Genomic DNA, 21,247 nt, shown 5'->3' on the forward strand with positions numbered 1-21,247 from the left:
GTGACAAGACCAAAAACAACCAAGAATGTAAACACACCTGAATAGGACCCATTCACAAGTTAATCTCTGCTCCCCGTTCCATTCATTCTCCCTAGTAATCATTTATTACCCCTCAACAGAAGCACCTGTATTCCCTGTCTCCCCTCAGCCCTCTGAAATAAGGCTGTATAAATACGTGGGCCCCAGTGAGACACGGGACGATCACTCTGTGATTTCCCCCCGTGTGCACGTTAATACATTTGTATGCCTTTTCTCCAATTAGTCTTTAAAAACAAAAACAAACACGAACAAAACATCACTGAGAGAAGTGAAATAATACCTAAATAAATGAAAAGTTAAACATATTCAGGCGTCAAATTGCCAGTCAATATTCTTGCAAGATTTTGTGGGAATTGACAAACTGACTCTAAAATTCACAGGAAAACTTAAGAACCTAGAATACTCAAATGACTTTTGGGAAAAAGTTGAGGGATTAACACTACCTGATTTCAAGAGTTATTTAAAGGTACAATAGTGAAAACATATGGTGTTGGTGTACAGACAGACAGATAAATGGAACGGAACAGGGAGTCTGGAAATCAGAAGTAGATCCACACATACATGAGAAGTGACTTTTGACAAAGGTGCAGAGGCTCTTCTGTGTTGGAGCAACTGAATCTACATGTGCAAACAATTGAACTCGGACCCACACCTTGTGCAATATATGCAAATTAACTCAAAATATATCATAGACCTACAGGTAAGTCTCAACCTGTAAAATGTCTAGAATGAAGGATTGTAGGGAACTTCACCCTGAAATATGGCTTCCTGGTATAATGAGTATCTTGAATTAAAGGCCCTTAGAGGTCAACGGACGTTTGATCTGGGAGAGACTTTCTCCTACCTTCATAAAGACCAGATGGACCACCAGGAGAACAATCGTTTTTCCCTCCACCTCCCTATTATCTTATTATCCGTTGCAGAAAACAAGACCAAGGCAGTAACTCACGCCTGTAATCCCAGCACTTCGGGAGGCCAAGGTGGGCAGAACGCTTGAGCCCAGGAATTCAAGACTAGCCCAGGCAATGTAGTGAGACCCCCTCTCTACAAAAAATTAAAAAATTAGCAGGACATGGTGGCATGCATCTGTAGACCCAGCTACTCGGGAGGCTGAGGTAAGAGGATCAGTTGAGCACAGGAGGTCAAGGCCAAGATGGTGCCACAGCACTCTAACAGGGGTGACAAAGCAAGACCAAAAACAACCAAGAATGTAAACACACCTGAATAGGACCCATTCACTAGTTAATCTCTGCTCCCCGTTCCATTCATTCTCCCTAGTAATCATTTATTACCCCTCAACAGAAGCGCCTGTATTCCCTGTCTGCCCTCACCCCTCTGAAATAAGGCTGTATAAATACGTGGGCCCCAGTGGGATATGGGGCAATCACTTTCTGATTCTCCCCTGTGCGCACATTAATAATTTCTTTTTTTATTTTTGAGGCTGAGTCTTGCTCTGTCGCCCAGGCTGGAGCGCAGTGGTGCGATCTCGGCTCACTACAAACTCCGCCTCTGGGGTTCATGCCATTCTCCTGCCTCAGCCTCCCGAGTCGCTGGGACTACGGGTGCCCGCCACCATGCTCAGCTAAGTTTTTTTTTGTATTTTTAGTAGAGACGGGGTTCCACCGTGTTAGCCATGATGGTCTCTATTCTTCTGACCTCGTGATTCGCCCGCCTTGGCCTGCCATAGTGCTGGAATTACAGGCATGAGCCACCGCGCCTGGCCCACATTAATATATTTTTATGCCTTTTCTCCAATTAGTCTGCCTTTTGTCAGTTGATTTTTCTAGTACATCTTCACAGAGTGAAGGGGAATCTTTCCCTTGGCTCCCAAAAAAACACAGGAAAATGTTGTATGACCCTGGGCTAGGCAAAGTGTTTTTGTTTAGATCCAACACCAAAACACAGTACATAAAAGAAAAAAAATTGACAAATTTGACTTCATCAGGATTAAGAACTTCAGGTCAGGTGAGATGTCTCACATCTGTAATCCTAGTACTTTGAGGCTGAACTGGGAGGGCTGTTTGAGGCCAGGAGTTTGAGACGAGCCTGGGCAACATAGTGAGACCATCTCTCTACAAAAAGTTTTAAAAATTAGCTGGGTGTGGTGGCACACACCTGTAGTCCCAGCTACCAGGGGGCTGAGGTGGGAGGAATGATTGAGCCTGGGAAGTAGAGGCTGCAGTGAGTTGAGGTCACATCACTGCACTCCAGCCCGGGCCACAGGGAGAGACCCTGTCTCAAAAAAAAAAAAAAATTAAAAACTTCATCTCATCAAAAGACACTGTTAAGAGAATAAAGGGACAAGCCACAGAATGAGAGGAAATATATATAAACCATATATTTGATAAAAGACTTGTATGCAGAATATGTAAAGAACTTTCAAAACTCAGTAAGAAAACAGCCAACCCAATTTTTTTAAATGGGCAAAATATTTGAATGAACCCTTCACCAAGGAAGCTACATAGCTGGCAAACAAGCACAGAAAAATAGGCTTAACATCGTTGTCATTATAGAAATGCAAATTAAAATCACAATGAGAGGCTGGATACAGTGGCTCTTGCCTGTAATCCCAACACTTTGGGAAGTCGAGGTGGGAGGATCACTTGAGCCCAAGAGGTCGAGCCCATGATTGCACCGCGACACTCCACCCTGGGTGACAGAGTGAGACACTATCTCACACACACAAAAATCATAATGAGAAACCACTGGCCAGGCGCGGTGGCTCACACCTGTAATCCCAGCACTTTGGGAGGCCGAGGTGAGTGGATCACGAGGTCAGGCAATCGAGACCATCCTAGCTAACACGGTGAAACCCTGTCCCTACTAAAAATACAAAAAATTAGCCGGGTGTGGTGGCAAACGCCTGTAGTCCCAGCTGCTTAGGAGGCTGAGGCAAGAGAATGGTGTGAACCGGAGAGGCGGAGCTTTCAGTGAGCCGAGATCGCACCACTGCACTCCAGCCTGGGCCACAGAGCCAGACTCCGTCTCAAAAAAAAAAGATAAACCACTACGAACGGTTAAAAGAAAAACTTAAGACATTAAATTTAACAGAGTTTAATTGAGCAAAGAATGACTCATGAACTGGGTGGCCTCCTGAGCCAGAATAGGTCAGAATAATGCTGGTGGCTGCCACATGATTGGAGAGGAATTATAGAAAAAGAAAATTGAGTGCAATTTGATGATTGGCACAAGAGTAGGTTATAGTCTGTTCACACATCCAGTTAAGTTATAGTTCACTATGCACAGAGGAACATTAAGGCCCAACTTAAGTATGTATGGAGGCACCTGTAGGGTAACCTTAGTTAATACCTATTAGAATGGCTAAAATTTTTTTTTTTTTTTGAGACGGAGTCTCGCCCTGCCGCCCAGGCTGGAGTGCAGTGGCCGGATCTCAGCTCACTGCAAGCCCCGCCTCCCGGGTTCACGTAGAATGGCTAAAATTAAATGACTAATCATACTAGGTGTTGGGAAGATAGAGATCACCTGGGAACAACCTGGAACAATGGTCCCAGGCTAATGGGAATGTAAACTGCTCTCATGGCTTTGGAAAAGCTTGGCAGTTTCTGAAAACGTTCACCATATAGCAGCCTAGGGCGAGCCATTCCGCTACTCGGGATTTTCCCAAAAGAAATGAAAGCATATGTCCACGCAAAAACTTGTACACAAATGTCTGCTGCAGCTTTATTTGAAATAACCCCAACCTAGAAAAGGTCCAAAGTTCTCAAAATAAACATAAACAGACTGTAGTATATCTGGATGATAGAATGCTACTTAGCAATGAAAAGGAAATAGTTATTGATAACTCAGAACAACATAGATAAATCTCAATTATGCTTTTGTGAAAGGGCCAAAAAAGAGTATGTGTAGTATGATTCCATTTATATAAAATCCTAGAAAATACAAACTAGTCTATGATGACAAAAGCAGACCAGTTGTTGCCTGAGTCTGTGTGAGAGGGAAGGGGTGGAGGCAGAGATGACAAAATGACACGAGGAAATTTCTGGGGCAATGGATATTGCAGGGACCAAGGGAAAAGCTCCCTCTGCATCCTCTAAAAACTGGCTGAAAACTCAGTTTACAAAAGGCAGACTAATACTAGAAACAGCATACAAATTTATCAACGTGCATGGAGGGAAAATCACAGAACCATGACCCCAACCCCCATGGGTGCAGAAGCTTGCGCATCTCCCCGAGGATACAGAGAGAACGGGGATCTGAGAGCGGCCCACAGTGAGTTAAGATGGCAAATCGCGGCGGCCAGGTGCGGTGGCTCACGCCTGTAATCCTGGCACTTTGGGAGGCTGAGAGGTGTGGATCACCTGCGGCCAGGAGTTTGAGAGCAGCCTGGCCCACATGGTGAAACCTCGTCTCTACTAAAAATACAAAAATACAAAAAAAAAAAAAAAAAAAATAGCTGGGCGTGGCGGTACACACCTCTAGTCCTAGCTACTTGGGAGGCTTGAGACAGGAGAATGGCTTGAACCCAGGAGGCGGAGGTTGCGGTGAGCCAAGGTCACGCCACTGCACTTCAGCATGGGCAACAGAACGAGACTCCATCTCAAAAAAAAGGAAAGAATAAAAAAGATGGCAAATCAGCTTATGGCGGGGGCAGAAGAGGAGGCCTGGCTCACAAAGGTGGTCTCTATACGTACAAACCTCCCCCACAAGACAGCTTTTCAGCTAGTCTCAGATTTCTAGCCCTTTGGAATAGCCATCTTAAGATATGCCAAACAGTATATTTTGGAGTGAAACATTTTGACTTCCTTCAATATACTTATTATTCTGATTGTGGTGGTAGTTCCACGGGTATAGACATGTGAAAACGTACCAAAGTGTGTATTTTCAGTGTGTGCAGTTTCTTGTCTGTTAATGGTACCGTGATGAAGCTGCTGTGAAAAAGCAAGATCTTGTTAGGATCCTCACTTTCTGTGTCTCTCCCACAGCAGCTGGGGGAATGGGCCAACAACAGAATCTGGTAACAAAGTAGCCTTGGGTGGCTTGGTTGGCCACACACACCACTGAAAGCACCTCTCCCAGGAATCCGGTCGCCTCCAGTGCCTGCTGAAGCAAGAAAGCACGCCAAAGGCTGACTCCAGCTATGTCTGCATCATAATTAAGGCTGCAAAACCCCAAAATGAATGAAGTCTCCCCAGCTAATGTGCCACTTCTAATTTAATCTAATTGGCCTCTGAAAGAGAGCCCTGGTCTGCCTCAGAGGCAAAAATCTTCCAAATGAAGTGAATTTAAACTAGTTTAAGCTAACTAATTACAAACTGGGGGGTTCTGTCACAAGAACAATTGTTATTGTTCTTTGATTACTTGCTCAACTGGATTATTTGCTCATTACCTTTAGAGCTGTTGGGACTTTCGTGGGGTGCCCCTTGCCACACATCAATAGGGCAGCCTGGAGTGGAGGGTCCCTACCCCAGATTGGCACGGAGCACTGAGGATTAGCTTGGCTTTCTGAGTGTTTGGAGAATCTTAAAGCGAACGCACATGTGCTGCTCACTCAAATAACCTGCAGCTAACTACACCTCTTTCTGGAGACGTAAGTTTTTCTTTAGCTTCGGGATGTAGGTTTTGAGTTTTGAGGTCATCTGCTGAACCAACCTCTTTATCGTTCAATGGTTCTGACCTTGAGATGCAGCCCGTTATACCTGGGTAGAGATCTGGAGCAAAAGTGGGGAGAAAAAAAAGACCTGTATCCAAACCTGTTTCTCAGCAGCTGCGTGAGGTAGCTGGCTGCCGCACCTGTCTGAGCCACAGGCAGAGATCTGGTGTAAAAAGCATGAAATCTGCAGATCCATCTATCTGCTGCTTCTGGTTTGAGCTTCAGTTCCTTCCACCCGGGCATGTTAAATTCAGCCTACAGCTGCCTCCTTACTCATTTTAAGAGTAACAAATGTTATGTTACATTTGGGACCTGTGTGGCTGAAGGTTTCTCTGCACAAATTGTCCCCTAACTGGATGTGAAAGGGGCTGTAACCTACTCCTGTGGCAAGCAGCCGTACTTCAGCCACTCACAGGTGGCCGACTCTTCAAACTGTCCAAGTACGGCCAACGCAGAGCTGTAACCAGTCTGGCTGTTTGTCTGCCTCCCTTCTGTTTTCTGTGCTTCACTTTCCGTTCTCTGCCCGTAAAGCCTCTCTCACCACACGGCAGCACCAGAGACGCTGTGAACTATTCTGGTCAGGGGGCTGCCCGATTCCCAAATCATTCTTTGCTTAGTTAAACCCTGTTAAATATAGTTGGCCTCAGTTTTCCTTTATAACAGGCAGAAACTACCACCTCGCAGAATTGCCGTGAAGACTGAACGTGATCACTGTGACAACATTTCATAAACTGTGTGTCCCTTGCGAATGCTATTATTTTTCTCATCTGTAAAATAAAGGAATTCAACCAGGGGGTTTGAATAGTTCCTGCGTCATTTCCTGTGGCTGCCGTAACCAAGCACCACAAATCGGGTGGTTCACAGCCACAGAACTGTGTCCTGCTGTGGTTGTGGAAGCCGAGTCTGAAATGAGGGTGGTGGCAGCCGGGCTGTCCTTCCTCTGACGGCTCAGGGTGAGTCCTCTCCTGCCTCCTCCAGCTCCAGGCGCTCCTCAGCCTGTGGCTGCTTCGCTGGGTCTCTGTCCCACCTCCACATCACCTTCTGCTCTGTGTGTTTCAAATCTCTCTCTGCCTTTCTCTCGTGAGGACACTTGTAATTGGGTTTAGGGCTCACCTGGGTAATTCAGGATGATCACATGGCAACAGCCTTCACTTCTTATTTATTTATTTATTTTTTGAGATGGAGTCTCACTCAATAGCCCAGGCTGGAGTGCAGTGGCGCAATCTCAGCTCACTGCAAGCTCCATCTCCCGGGTTCACGCCATTCTCCTGCCTCAGCCTCCTGAGTAGCTGGGACTACAGGCGCCGCCACCACGCCGGGCTAATTTTTTGTATTTTTAGTAGAGACGGGGTTTCACGGTGAAACCATCCTGAGCCAGGATGGTCTCAATTTCCTGACCTCGTGATCCACCCGCCTCGGCCTCCCAAAGTGCTGGGATTACAGGTGTGAGCCACCGCGCCCGGCCACAGCCTTCACTTGATTACATCTGCAAAGACCCCATTTCCCAAATAAGGCCCCCATCCGGGATTCTGGGTGGACACTGTGGGCGGTGGCACTGTATTCAGCCCACTACAGCCCTCCTTAACTCTGTGGTCCTATCTTCTGGATGTTACCATTTGGTCTAAATTTCAACCAGTCTGAGTTGCATATTGAGTGGTATATAAGCAATAGCCACATTTGATGTTTCTTTTCTGAGAATATATGTTTCTTCAATATTTCCATGAAAAATAGTCATCAAATATTTTACTACAGTGGGAGTAGGGGCCAAGTACAGGGCAAAAACTTATTGATGTCAAGTTTATGCAAATTAGACAGCAAAATGAGAATTTCAAGCAGCCTGTGGCACTACAACAAAAAAGTCTGTCCAGCAAGAAGTTGGATTTAATTATTAAGAAAGTCAGGGGCCGGGCATGGTGGCTCATGACAGTAATCCCAGCACTTTGGGAGGCTGAGGCAGGTGGATCACCTGAGGTCGGAAGTTTGAGACAAGCCTGACCAACAAGGAGAAACCTTGTCTCTACCAAAAATACAAAAATTAGCTGGATATGGTGGCGCATGCCTGTAATCCCAGCTACTTGGGAGGCTGAGGCAGGAGAATTGCTTGAACCCAGGAGGTGGAGGTTGTGGTGAACTGAGCTCGCGCCACTGCACTCCAGCCTGGGCAACAAGAGCGAAACTCTGTCTCAAAAAAAATAAAAGAAAAAGAGAAAGTTGGAGGAGTGACTGTCCCACTGTGCCGTTTGACAGAATCAGTGTCTCTGGGTTCGTGGTTTTTGGCAGATGTCTGCTTGTCTAAAAAGCCACAGTTGAGGGTAGAAAGAAGAAGATGCTAGAAAGAATGCTCGGAATGGACAATAATAGCTCCTTCTACTTCCGGGGCATCTTTCCATTTGGGAACATTGAAGTGCTTGGCAGACAGTCATTACAATTACACAAGCGTTGGGATGTCCATGTTCTCTCTTCCTCATTTTAGACATTGAGCCACTGAGGAAGTCGAAGGACATGGGGTGTGTCACTGGAGAAGTGCCCCTAGCTGACTGTTGAGGGTAAGCACAGCCACAGCCTCCAGATTTTATTCGAGGTGAAATGGACATTGGGTGAGTTCTCTTGTTCTCAGATGATCTGCTTTACAGTATGGGGCTAGGGCCATAGCAGTTGCCATCAAAGTGGCTGGATTTCAATCGCCTCCAGCCTGTGGACTGACAAGGTCCGGGTCGACTGTCCCTCCCGCCCTTAGGCTGGATGTGCTGAGGCACATGTGATGGGCAGTTGCTGGGCTGGTGACCACCCGACATGTCCTCTCTGTAATTCCTTCCCCAGCATCACTGCCCACCCATTCCTGCTCCAGCCAATGACTCAGTCTCAGCACACCCACTCATCAGCACTCGCATGGAGAAGAACTCTGACTTCTCTGATTTCTGTTCCAAGAAGGCTGTACGTGGACAGCAGTCCTCTGGGAGGACTGTGGAGGTGGCTTTTGACGGGCCTTAGAGAGGGGCTCTGGCTCTGGGGACCGTGCTCTGGGACTTGTGCTGGTTGTTTGCACCTCCAGCTCCATCTTCCGTCTTTCTCCCCCTGCTCGAGGCCCTGGGAGGCTGACCACAGGACGGCATCAAGGGTTTCCCTGCCCCAGGGCTGCCAGCTGGGTTCAGCCAATGCACAGCCTCAGAGGGATGGAGGAAAGTGAGTCTGGACACTTCATTCTGCTGCTCTCAGGGGTGCCTTGGGCTGGCCACAGCCGGCCATCTTGGCTCCTGACAGGCAGCCCCTCCACCCTGCCCTCTCTATGTGGGGTTCTGGCAAAACTTCAAGCCTAGGGGTAGCAGTGAAGCCCCAGCAGTCCCTACGAGCCCTGAGGCATCGCGGCCCCTCACACCATTCTTCGCCCCATCCGCCATCCACAGCTTTGTCAAGGGTTCCTTTGTGAAATTCTCCTGAAATCATCCCGAGTGGGCCATCTGTTTCCCACAGGGCCCTTGACTGGTTCCTTTGTTTATAAAAATTGAACAGGAATGCCCATCTCATGGCATCTTCAGGATTAAATGGGCGAACACAGGAGAAGCATTCGGCGTGATGACATAGTGACGTGCTCAGTATGTGCTAGCTTGAGACACGTTTCCCAGTGGAGCTGGTGGGTGCGTGGACTCAGCTCAATTCAATCCTGCCAGTATTTATGAAGCCGCCACTAGGTGCAAGGCCAGAGCCAGCCATTTCCCAGGGGACAAAGGTGCACGACTGAGTCGGCACGGTCCACTCCCTCCGAGCTCTTACAGCCCTCACAAGCGGTGGCCTCACTGCCCTTGCACTCTCTCTCCACCTCAGTCACCATTTGACAAATATTTCCTGAGGGCCTACACTCTTCTGGGTGCCATGCTAAGAACACCTTGGGATAACAGAGTGAGCAGAATAGACACCCCACTCTCAGAGAGTGAACAGCCTCCTGGAAGGAGAGAGACATCAGTCCATCGCTCGGATCCCTACATTAGCGAGTGTGTCTCACAAACTGTCATCAGGGCTCTAAAGGAAGAAAACTGGCTTCTGTAAGGAATGAGACCTGGCCTGCATGGGGGTCAGGGGACACTTTGCTGAAAACACGACCATAGACACAACCCAAGCCAAGCAAAGGGCGGTGGCCAGGGTGATGCACTCAGAACACCATGCAAAGGCCCTGCACAGGGAGGGCACCATGTGGCTGGAGCAGAAACAGGGAGCAGGGGCTGCTGGTGGGACATGGAAGATGACACTGGAGAGGCTGGGGGGCCAGATGGCGCAGGGTCTGTAGGCCAGAGTTAATATTTTAGCCCTTATTCAAAACACACACACAACCAAAGTTATTGAGGTGTTTTAAATGTGTGTGTGTGTGTGTTCTCAGCTATTTCAAAATGTTGCTTTGGCTGCAGCAAAGAGAATGGACTGGAGAGTGTAGGGTAGATATGAAAGAGCCACGAGGAGGCCTCTGCTATCGTCTGGGAGGAGGATGACCGATGGCTTGGGCTGAAATGGTGCCAGAGGAGAAGGGAGAACTGGACCTGTTCAAAGACATCAGGAAAACACAAATGACAGAGGGTGGGGTGGGCTGAATATGGAGCGGGGGGCAGGCAATGAAGGAGAAACTTGGGGGTGGGCTGGATATGGAGGGTGAGGGGGGCGTCAAAGACAAATCCTAGACTTCTGGCTGATTGGTAATGTCACCACCCAAGAAATAAAATACTGGACAAAGATCTGGCTTGCTGTGGAAGGTCAGGGAAGACCATGAATTCAGTCTTATGTTTGACGTGGTCTTTGAGACATCGAGATACAGAAATCAAGAAGCAGCTGGATATAGGGATTTGGAGCTCCAAGGGGAGAGCTGAGCTGGCGATGTGAATTTCACAGCCATTAGAAAACAAATGGTAATTACAGCCATGGGCTGGCCCCTGGAGAAGGCCCAGCCAGAGAGTCCACGAAGAACCCCAGAGAGCTAAAGGCAGCGCAGGAGAGTGTGGGACAAAAAACCAAAGGAGTGTGGCAAGAAAAAGGGAGTAGCCCACAGTGTCTGACGCCCTGAGAAGTCAGAGGGGCAGCAGAAAGTGTCTGTTGCATTTAGCAACGTGGAAGTCATCGGTGACCCTGACAAGCATCCTTTCAATGGGCCACAGAGGTCAAAGCTGCCTGGGAGTGGCAGGAGGAAACAGAGGGAGTTTTTGTACTCACTGACTTATTCCTTTTTTCCTTTTTTTTTTTTTTTTTTTGTGGGATGGAGTCTCGCTCTGTCGCCCAGGCTGGAGTGAGTGGTGCGATCTTGGCTCACTGCAAGCTCCACCTCCCGGGTTCCCGCCATTCTCCTGCCTCAGCCTCCTGAGTAGCTGGATCTACAGGCGCCCACTACCACGCCCAGCTATTTTTTTTTGTATTTTTAGTAGAGACGGGGTTTCACCGTGTTAATCAGGGTGGTCTCCATCTCCTGATCTTGTGATCCGCCCGCCTCGGCCTCCCAAAGTGCTGGGATTCCAGGCTTGAGCCACCGCGCCCGGCCGGCTTCAAGTGAGTTTCTTGTCACACGTGTCCATGTGAAGAACCACCAAGCAGGCTTTGTGTGAACAACAAGGCTGTTTATTTCACCTGGGTGCAGGCGGGCTGAGTCCTAAAAAGGAGTCAGCAAAGGGTGCTGGAATTATCATTAGTTCTTACAGGTCTTGGGATAGGCGGTGGAGTTAGGAGCAATGTTTTGTGGGCAGGGGGTGGATCTCACAAAGTACATTCTCAAGGTTGGGGAGAATTACAAAGAACCTTCTCAAGGGTGGGGGAGATTACAAAGTCCATTGATCAGTTAGGCTGGGGCAGAAACAAATCACAATGGTGGAATGTCATCAGTTAAGCTATTTTCACTTCTTTTGTGGATCTTCAGTTGCTTCAGGCCCTCTGGATGTCTACGTGCAGGTCACAGGGGATAGGATGGCTTAGCGTGGGCCCAGAAGCCTGACATTTCTCACGTTGGCCCTCCCAAAGTGCTGGGATGACAGGAGTGTGCCACCTTGCCTGGCCAGACAAATATTTATTAAACTTATTATGTGTTGCCAAAGAGTAAAACAAATACCATCAGAACCATACGTAAATACATATTATAGCGGTAATAACAGTGATAATAACAATGCTGAGTTGATTTACTGGCCAGACAAGGGAATATACCAGTGAAGAAATTCACTGACATGTTTTCTGGGAGGAGAAAACTTGGGGTTTTGATTTTGGTGTTGCTTGTTTTCTTTGTTATTATTTTAAATAATTAGAAAAAAATGTTTTTTCTCAGCGGTTATGCCAATTAAGGATTGGCAACACGCAACCTCGGCAGGACAGAATGAGGCCTTTAAGTCTCAATAAGCTTGGTTAAGAAAAGCCACATATGCCGGGCGCGGTGGCTCACGCCTGTAATCCCAGCACTTTGGGAGGCTGAGGCGGGCGGATCACAAGGTCAGGAGATCAAGACCAGCCTGGCTAACACGGTGAAACCTCGTCTCTACTAAAAATACAAAAAATTAGCCGAGCTAGTGGTGGTGGCACGTGCCTGTAATCCCAGTTACTCGGGAGGCTGAGGCAGGAGAGTCGCTTGAATTCGGGAGGTGGAGGTTGCAGTGAGCTGAGATGGTGCCACTGCACTCCAGCCTGGGTGACAGCGAGACTCCGTCTCAAAAACAAAAAAAAGGAAAAGAAAAGCCTCATTGTTCGCTGGTCGCAGAAGTCATTAGTGACATGCAGCATGGGTCCTGGGCCGCTTCAGGCGGTTGGAACCAGTAGAGGCGAAACACAGCAGCCCTCCCTTTAATGTTTCCCCAGCAAGGGCTGCTCTCAGAGAAAGCCTTTTCCTTCTGCAACACAGTGTGCTGTCCACGCCCTGGAGACACAGGTGGTTCCTGTCCTGAGAGTCTGTGGACAGTGAGAGCCCACAGGAGGGTAGCTGACCCAGCCCTGGGGAACCCGGTCTTCAGAGACCTGCGTGGGGCCAGGAATTACCCCGGACAAGCGAGCTCAGGGCGGGTGAACTGTTTCTCCCGAGTGGAGGAAGCACCAGGCCTGCACTCTGAGGCAGGCTAATGAGAGTGTGGACCCCAGAGCCAGTGTGACTGGACTAGAATGTCCTTCCGCTGCTTCTCAACTGTGTGACCTTGGAAACGCTACTGAGCTCCTCCAAACCACAGGTTCCTCATGTGTCAAAGGGGAGGGCTAACTGCACTGACACATAACGGTGTGGTGGGGCCAAATGAGAGAATTCATATACAAGTGCACTTAGCTTGATGCTAGGAGTGTAATAGGTGCTTAACAAACATGAGCTATTATTATTCCTCAGAGCCAAAGAATGCAAGAGACGGAAGGAACTTGGCAAAAACCTTTGCCTCCTTATTTTACAGATAAGGAAGCTTGGTCAGCAAGATGAAGTGACCTTCCTAAGGTGAGCTGGTTTCTAGCAGAGCCAGTCCTGGAATCTGAGTGTTCTCTTTTTCAGTCTCATCCCATGAAAAAGAAGCAGTATGTTTAGTACCTACGAGGAGGTTTTGGAATCAGAGAGGCCTGGGTTCAAATCCTAACTCTGCCACTTCCTACTGTGTGACTTCGGGCACAAGAGTAAAGCTGTTTAAGCTTTTGTTTCCTCCACTGCAAAGGTGGCTAAACCCTCCTCAGTAGGTTGTCACAGGGTTTAAATCCAATGAAAGGCACTGAGGACACAGGCAAGAAACCCAGCGGACGGAAGCTTCTTCGTGCCATTTTCTGACCTTTCCTTTCCTTTGCTAAGACTGAACCCCAAGATGAAGCATTGCATGGAAACTAGGCTGGAGGCGGGGACCCAGCCATAGAGCGAGCGAGCGAGCGGGGAAGATTTCCCTACCCTGCCTCGGGTTCTTGCGGAATTTGCCCAACTCAACAGGTACAAACTCGTAGTCACAGAGTGAGCAGCTGTGCAGGGAAGGCAAACAGAAGTGTAGGGGCGGGACTCGGGAACACTCCGCAGGACAGCTGGGGCAGGGGAGCGGTGGGTGGTGTTCAGGGTGAAATGTGGGGCGGGGTGACATGCACTGGGCCTTAAGTGCCCTGCCCCAGGGCTGTGTGTTCCCAGACAATGGGGAGTCCTGAGGCGTTTGGGAGTGGGGGAGTGAAGAGATCTGAGTTACTTTGGAATTACCCTCCGGCCTTCAGGAGTCATTCTGCGTGAGGGCAGAGATGGGAGGGAGGAGAAGGGGACTGGCGAGGAGGAGGGAGGTGGAAGAGCTGTTTCGCAGGCAGAAGGAAAGTGTCCTGATGGGACGTGGAGGCTCGGGAAGGCAGCAGGTTTATGCTGAGGTTATATCAGGAGTGGCAATGCCATCCGGCCCATATACCGTCCTTGGAATCCAAGATTTATTCCATATGTGAGCCTGAGGTTGGAGGAGGCGCCTCTGAGTAGGCCAGAGCCTACAAGCCCAATTCACCGTAACTTTCTCGCGGAAGGCCTCACGTGGTCAAGGCGCTGGTGGAAAAATAAACCCTGCCCTGGGCCCTCCTTCCAGGGATCTCCGCTCCCACCAGCCTCAGCGCAGGTCAGACCTCAGCTGGCTCCCACCCAGATGGAGGCCTCTGTTTCTGTGCCCTGCAGCCTCCTCTGAGTGCTCCTCTGGGAGAAGCAGATGCCTGAGATGACATCTGTTAGAAAACCTGGATGGGCCCCTGGCATCCTGAGGAGTGCGTCTCAAACCGCCTCAGTGAAGGAGCAGTTTCTGAAACATTCCCAACCCATCACAGGTCACTGCTTTTGTAAAATCCACCAAAGAATGAATTTCTAGAAAAATAGAATGAAAAAGACATGTAGAATATACCTCCCGGTTTTTTATTATTAGATTCCATAGACGTGCATTTGCTGTGTCAAATGGCTGTTTAACTTTTTAGCCTCCGTTTCCGTATGTGTTGTGGACAAGTAACTATTCGCAGTCTGCAGCCCCCAGGGGAGCGGTGGCCAAGAGGGCAGAGCACACCTCCCTCCTGCACGGGCGCCCTCCCTCCGTGGCCTCGCCCACAGCTCTCGGGGTGCACTGACTGCTCCCTCACCAACGCCCTCCACTTCGCTGCTCCGTGTTCCACACTCACTTCAGCTTTCTCGTGCTATGTTACGCTCCCTCAGCTCCAGAAGGCTCCACCCTGGCTACCTACCATCCCTCCAGGCCTGCTGCGGCCACTGTGTATTGGACGTATCCTAACTGCCCCGATTTCAGTGAATCTGGGTCACAGAGCACTCGTGTGTAATTACGTACACCTTTTACACATCGGAGGCGGTCTGTGCTATCCCTGTAACAGTTCTTGGCCAGAGAACGGTCACCTCCCTGGACCAGGAATGTTCCACGCCGGATTTTTGCTGGAACTAGAGGGAAGCTGGGCTGACTGAGCCATTCTGGGAATCCCTGTGGCCATCCATGGGGCTTCAAGGGGAGAGTGTCTGGAGCGATGCCACACAGAGGAAAGGAAAGCCGAGAGATTCAGAGCCAGACCCTGCTTCCCCACAGTTTTGACCTTCCTTGCTGATGGCAGTGGGTGCTATGGACGCCATGCAGCTCCTCATTAAGGTCAAAGAAGCGGCTCCCAGCTCCCGGGAAAGAAGCGGCTCCCAGCTCCCGGGACTGCTGCGGGCGGGCGGTGCTCAGCTGTCGGCCTCTTTGGAACTGCCTCTGCTGATGACAGCTCTCTCTCCCACGTCATGCCCCTTCTCAGGACAGCCGATAGCCCATGACATGTTGGCCTGGAGGTCTAACTTCTAGGCCTCTTTGCCTCAACTCAGGACGGCTCTGCAGAGTCATCCTAGCTTCAGAGCTCCCCGCAGGGCTGGCTGAGCTCTTTACCACAACTGCATCATGGTCCAGCTGCCCTCTGCCTCCTCCTGCTGCTGCAGTTATCAGCCTGTTCCTAGTATTATCAGCAGGAGGATAAAACAGCGAGTTTCCTAGGAGAGAGGACTCCTGGAACTGAGCTGGAGCAGATGGGTGGGGTCGTGGAAACAGCATGAGGTTGTTGCGAGCTTCAAGGGGCCACTGGGTCCGGAGCGGGAAGGGAAGGACTTCAAAATCTTGCCACATGAGGAGCAGCTGGAGGAGCTGAAAATATTTAACTGGAGAAGTAAAGATGTATGGGGAGTAGGACAGCGGGCTTCACGTATTTGACTGACAATCAAGTAGAGGTTGGGTCAGACTCCTTCTGCTGGGTCTCCTGGCTTCTGCTCGTGACCACCTACCGTCCATTCTCACACCGTTTAGTAAGTCACGTTGCTCCCCAGCTTAAAACACTCCCCGTCTTTTTTTTTGAGACAGAGTCTTGCTCTGTCGCCCAGGCTGGAGTGCAGTGGCGCGACCTCCACCTCCCGGATTCACGCCTTTCTCCTGCCTCAGCCTCCCGAGTAGCTGGGACTACAGGCACCCGCCACCTCAACCGACTAAGTTTTTATATTTTTAGTAGAGATGGGGGTTTCACCAGGTTAGCCAGGATGGTCTTGATCTCCTGACCTCGTGATCCACATGCCTCGACCTCCCAAAGTGCTGGGATTACAGGCTTGAGCCACTGTGCCCGGCCTTCCCTGTCTTCTTGCTGCATGAAGCGACTTGCTGCGAGGCCTTTCCTAATCTGCCCTCGCCTCCCTTTGCAACCTTATCTCCTGTGGTTCTTCCCTCACTCGCCCTTCAGGCCACACTGGCCTTCTCCCCGCTGATCCTTGAATGCACCAGCACATTCAACCCCAGGGCCTCTGCACCTGCTGTAGCCTTGCTTGTTCTCCTGTATGTTCTTCTATGAGCTCTTCATTTGCCGCATTCCTTTCTGTTGTTCAGTCTCTGATCAAAAGTCATTTCCTGAGAAAGGTCTCGAGTTTTTACCTCATTATCCTGCTTTACGGTCTTCACGGCACTCTGCTCCCTGAAACAGTTTTGTGTCTTTGTTGGTTAAATGATTTTGTTTCTTATCTCCCCCGCAAAGCATATAAACCTCAAGTGGACTGAGCTATGTCTGTCCTGTTCACCACTGCAACCTCAGGGTGTGGTATGGTTTTGGCATATAGCAGGTGTTCAAAAACTATTTGTCGAGTGAAATAATTAATGAACACGAGCCCAGAAATAGCTCTAAAGTCCAGAGAGCTGCCGTAGGCAGGCTCAGAGCCTCACCTGTCCCTGGAGGCGCGATGTGGTGGGAAACTGCCACTTAGGAGAGAACCAGCAAGTCAGTGGGAATATGAGGTTTGGAATCAGACAGATGAGGGTTTGAGTCTTGGTTCTGTCACTTCCTGCCTGGCTGCAGGCCTTGGACAAGTTATTTGACCTTGTTGGCCTGGCACGGTAGCTGACATCTGTAATCCCAGCACTTTGGGAGGCCGAGGTGGGCGGATCACCTGAGGTCGGGAGTTAGAGACCAGCCTGACCAACATGGTGAAACCCCATCTCTACTAAAAATTTAAAAATTGGGCCAGCCGCGGTGGCTCATGCCTGTAATCCCAGCACTTTGGGAGGCTGAGGCAGGCGGATCATGAGGTCAGGAGATCGAGACCATCCTGGCTAACACGGTGAAACCCCCGTCTCTACTAAAAATACAAACATTAGCCGGGCGAGGTGGCGGCACCTGTACTCCCAGCTACTCGGGAGGCTGAGGCAGGAGAATGGCGTGAACCCAGGAGGCGGAGGTTGCAGTGAGCTGAGATTGCGCCATTGCACTCCCTCCAGCCCTGGGCGGACAGAGCAAGACTCTGTCTCAAAAACAAACAAACAAACAACAACAAAAAACCCCCAAAAAACAAAAAAACAAAAATTAGCTGGGCGTAGTGGCGCATGCCTGTAATCCCAGCTACTCAGGAGGCTGAGGCAGGAGAATGGCGTGAACCCGGGAGGCGGAGGTTGCAGTGAGTCGAGATCACGCCACTGCACTCCAGCCTGGATGACAGAGTGAGACACAAAAAAAGAAAGAAGAAAGAAAGAAAGAAGGAAAGAAAGAGAGAAAGAGAGAAAGAGAGAAAGGCCTCAGTCCCTTTGCCTGTAAAGACAGGGGTTTGATTAGAAGCCACCCCAGAGTGATTCTGGGTTGACTGAAGGCTGCTTCTGAAGCCCTGGGCTAGTGCCGCACCCTGACCAAATGCTAAATAGATGTGTGCTATTCAGTTTCTGCACCAGGCCACCGAGGCCACAGGAGCTGGGGGAGGTGCTTAAGGAAGGACCATGCTACTGCAGTCCCCGTCACACACACCACTTGGCTTTTGTTTTTCTTTTTCCTTTGTATTAGACACACTCTCACTCTATTGCCTAGGCTGGTGTGCAGTGCTGTGATCACGGCTCAGTGGCTTACCACAGCCTCGACCTCCTGGGCTCAAGTGATCCTCCTCCCTCAGCCTCTCCAGTAGCTGAGACTACAGGCATGCGCCACCACCCCTGGGTAATTTTTAAAATTTTTTGAGACAGTGTTTTCCTTATGTTGTCCAGTCTGCTTTTAAAATTCCTGGGCTCAAGTGGTCCCTCTGCCTCAGCCACCCAGAGCACTGGGATTACAGGCATGTGCACTGGGTCTGGCCTGTTTTTCTTTCCTGTGGCACTAACCGCCCCACAGAGGGGAAAGTAAGCAGCAGAGCCCTGGGTTGAGGGCGGCTGGTGTAGGGGCAGGGACTGTCCAGACTGTTACTTCTCCACTACCTGCCTCCGACATAACCCCATTGTGGGAGCCAGGTGAGGAAATGCATGAGCACTGATTCTTCACAGGATTTCCAGTGTTACACACGTGGTAATATTGCTCACATCACTTGAATCTGCAATACCGTGTGAAGTTGGAGTGTGTGGCAAGAAGCAACTCTGCAAGGGTGGTGGGTGGAGGAGGGAGGGGCCGGTCTCACAGGCCAGGAACCCATGCGAGGTGGCCGCCTCCCTCCCACCCTGCACCTTCCTGTCTCTGGCTAACACCTGGGTGATGGGCTTTATGCATTTTGACCCAGAAAAGAGCGAGTCACAATCGACCAATATGATGGAGGGGATATCATCGCACACCAGGCAAATACAGGCTCAGTTGCCAATTCCCACATCCCTCCAGCCCCTTTGGATGGGCAGGGAACTTTCTTGCTTCTGTTCACACGAAAACAACAGTTGGCCCTATGCATGTTACGAAGCAAGCACTTGTGTACTGTGTGCTTACTCCATGCTGAGCACTGTTCTTAAACACGACCAGCACTGCCTGTGTAATTCTCCCAGCACCCTGCGAGGTGGCTACAATCATTAGCCCCAGTTTATAGATGAGCCAATGGTCGCTTGGCAAGGTTTAGGAATTGCACAGGCTTGCACAGCCAGTAAGTGGCCAGGCCAGGATTTGGACCCAGGTCATGCAGCCCCAGAGTCTATGCACCTCACTGCCATGCGACGTGGCCTAGTCCCAAGGGGAATGGCTTGCCTTGTAGGCGATGAGCTGCCCATCATCGTGGGCGACAGGCAGAAGTGACTGAGCTAGACAGCGGTCTCCTCCACGCATTCAGTGTGTCCTCTGTGTGGAGCTCTGAGCTGAGCACTCTGCCAATGCCATCTCATTTCAGCCTGACGACACAATGCCAGACGGAACCATCATTCCACTGTATCCACTGTATGGATGAACAAACTGGGTTTAGAGAGATCAGGTAGCTGGCCAGAGATCTCTGGCTGCTGAGGGCTGGAGCTGGGACTCAAACAAGTTTGCTTAATGCAGATCCCAAGCTCTTCACCTCTTATCAGGGATGGGGTCCAATCAGTGAGGGTTGGCTGGACTAGATGACTTTTGCGGTCCTAGTCAATCCAAGATCCTGAGGGACTGAGAGTCTGACAGGTAAAGGGGCACACTCCCCTGTTACTGGCTCTAGCTCTCCCCTAGTAACTACTTACTACACCAAAAATACTAGTCATTACACTTTTTTCTGTTTTGTTTTTGTTTTTAACACAGGGTTTTTCCTGAAAAGTTGCCTGAGGAACAAAGAGTTAAATAAGACATTAAAGGATCAGCTCTCTTTGCCAGGCATCTGAGTCCCCTCTGCGGCTTTGAGGAGACAGTCGCTGTCTTCCTCATCCCGCGCTGCCAAATCTGACACCCCTGGGCACAGGAGTCTGCACTCCAGGTCTCCACGATTAATCCAGCAGTCAACGTTCAGATCTTGTCCTGCCTGCCCCATTCGCACCGCCTGGCAGGTGGGTCAGCCCGGCTTGACGAACCGTCTTCATCTGGCTTCCTGGATGTCACCATCTCTTGGTTTTTGGTTGGTTTTTCCAGTTGGCTTTTCCAATTTATACCTGCAGCATGGATCTCTCCTCTGAACTCCGGATGCATAAATCTGTCTACCTGACATTGCCTTGGATGTCTAGAAGGCATTTCAAACTTAGCAGGTCCCACACTTAGCTCCTAATTGTCAGTCCTGCCTCCAGCACACGCCCCTCTTGGTGTTCCCCATCGCAGTTGAGGGCAACTGCATTCTTCTAGTTTCTCAGGCCTCAAACCTTAGAATCATCCCAAACTCCTGTCTCTCACATATCTCATCTGTCAACGAATCCCATCAGCTCTACCTTCAAAATATGTCCAGGATCCACCACCTCCACCTCCCGGCTCACTATCTCCGAGTAACCTGGTGGGCACTGTCTTTAACCTGATCTTGACACAGTAGCTGGAGTATGAAGACACAGGGTAGACGATGCCTCTCTTCTCCTCCAAAGTCTCCAGTGGGTTCCTCCTGGTCAAAGTCAAACCTTACTTGGCCCTCCAGACCTCACCCCTGCATCCTCCTGCTGGACCTTATCTCCCCCACCTCGGCCCCTTGCTAGCATTTCAGCTCCACCGCTCTCCTGGCCATTCCCTGACCCTGATGCATGCTCTCCTACCCCAGGGCCTGTGCGCTGGCTCTCCCGGCGAGGAAAACGCGCTCCCCCCATCTCCACCACGTGTCGCATCCTTCACTGCTTTGCTCACATGTCCCTTTCTCAGAGAAGCTTCTACTGAGGCCTCTGCTCACCCTCTTCTGCCCTCCACATTCTCTGTCTTCCTTTTCTATTTCGTTCTTCTCTACGGGACTTATGGCTCATGGAACAAACTAATCTATTGTTGATGTATTTATTTTTGCTGCTTCTCTGAGAAAACGTACACTCGAAGAAGGCAGTTTTGTCGGTGTTGATCACGTTGCACCCCTGGAAGGTAGCGCGGTGTTCAGCACGCGGGTGTTCAACAGATGTTGTTCCATGAATCAGCGCGTAAACTGCAGCGTCGTGGCTACCGGGGGTCAGGATGCGGGCGGGGGGCCCCCTGGCCTCTGCGTGGTCGCCGGGGACTCTGTCTGCGGTGGGTCGTTGGCATCTTGGAAACTCAGATCCTCAACAGCGCTTGAATTCGAGGAATCTTGAGAAGAGGCCTGGATTGAGGATTCCCTGGTGGGCCCTCAGATGGGTGAGACACGGGGAGTGCGCGTCTCCCGGCGGGGCAGAGGGGCCGGCGGCAGGACAGGCAGGGGGACAGGGCTGGGGCGGGGCTGGGGACAGGGCTGGGGACAGGGCTGGGACAGGGCTGGGGACAGGCAGGGGGACAGGGCTGGGGCGGGGCTGGGGACAGGCGGGGGGACAGGGCTGGGGACAGGGCTGGGGC

The sequence above is a fragment of the Piliocolobus tephrosceles genome, chromosome 14 (assembly GCF_002776525.5).
Source record: "Piliocolobus tephrosceles isolate RC106 chromosome 14, ASM277652v3, whole genome shotgun sequence".
NCBI classification, from domain to species: domain Eukaryota; kingdom Metazoa; phylum Chordata; class Mammalia; order Primates; family Cercopithecidae; genus Piliocolobus; species Piliocolobus tephrosceles.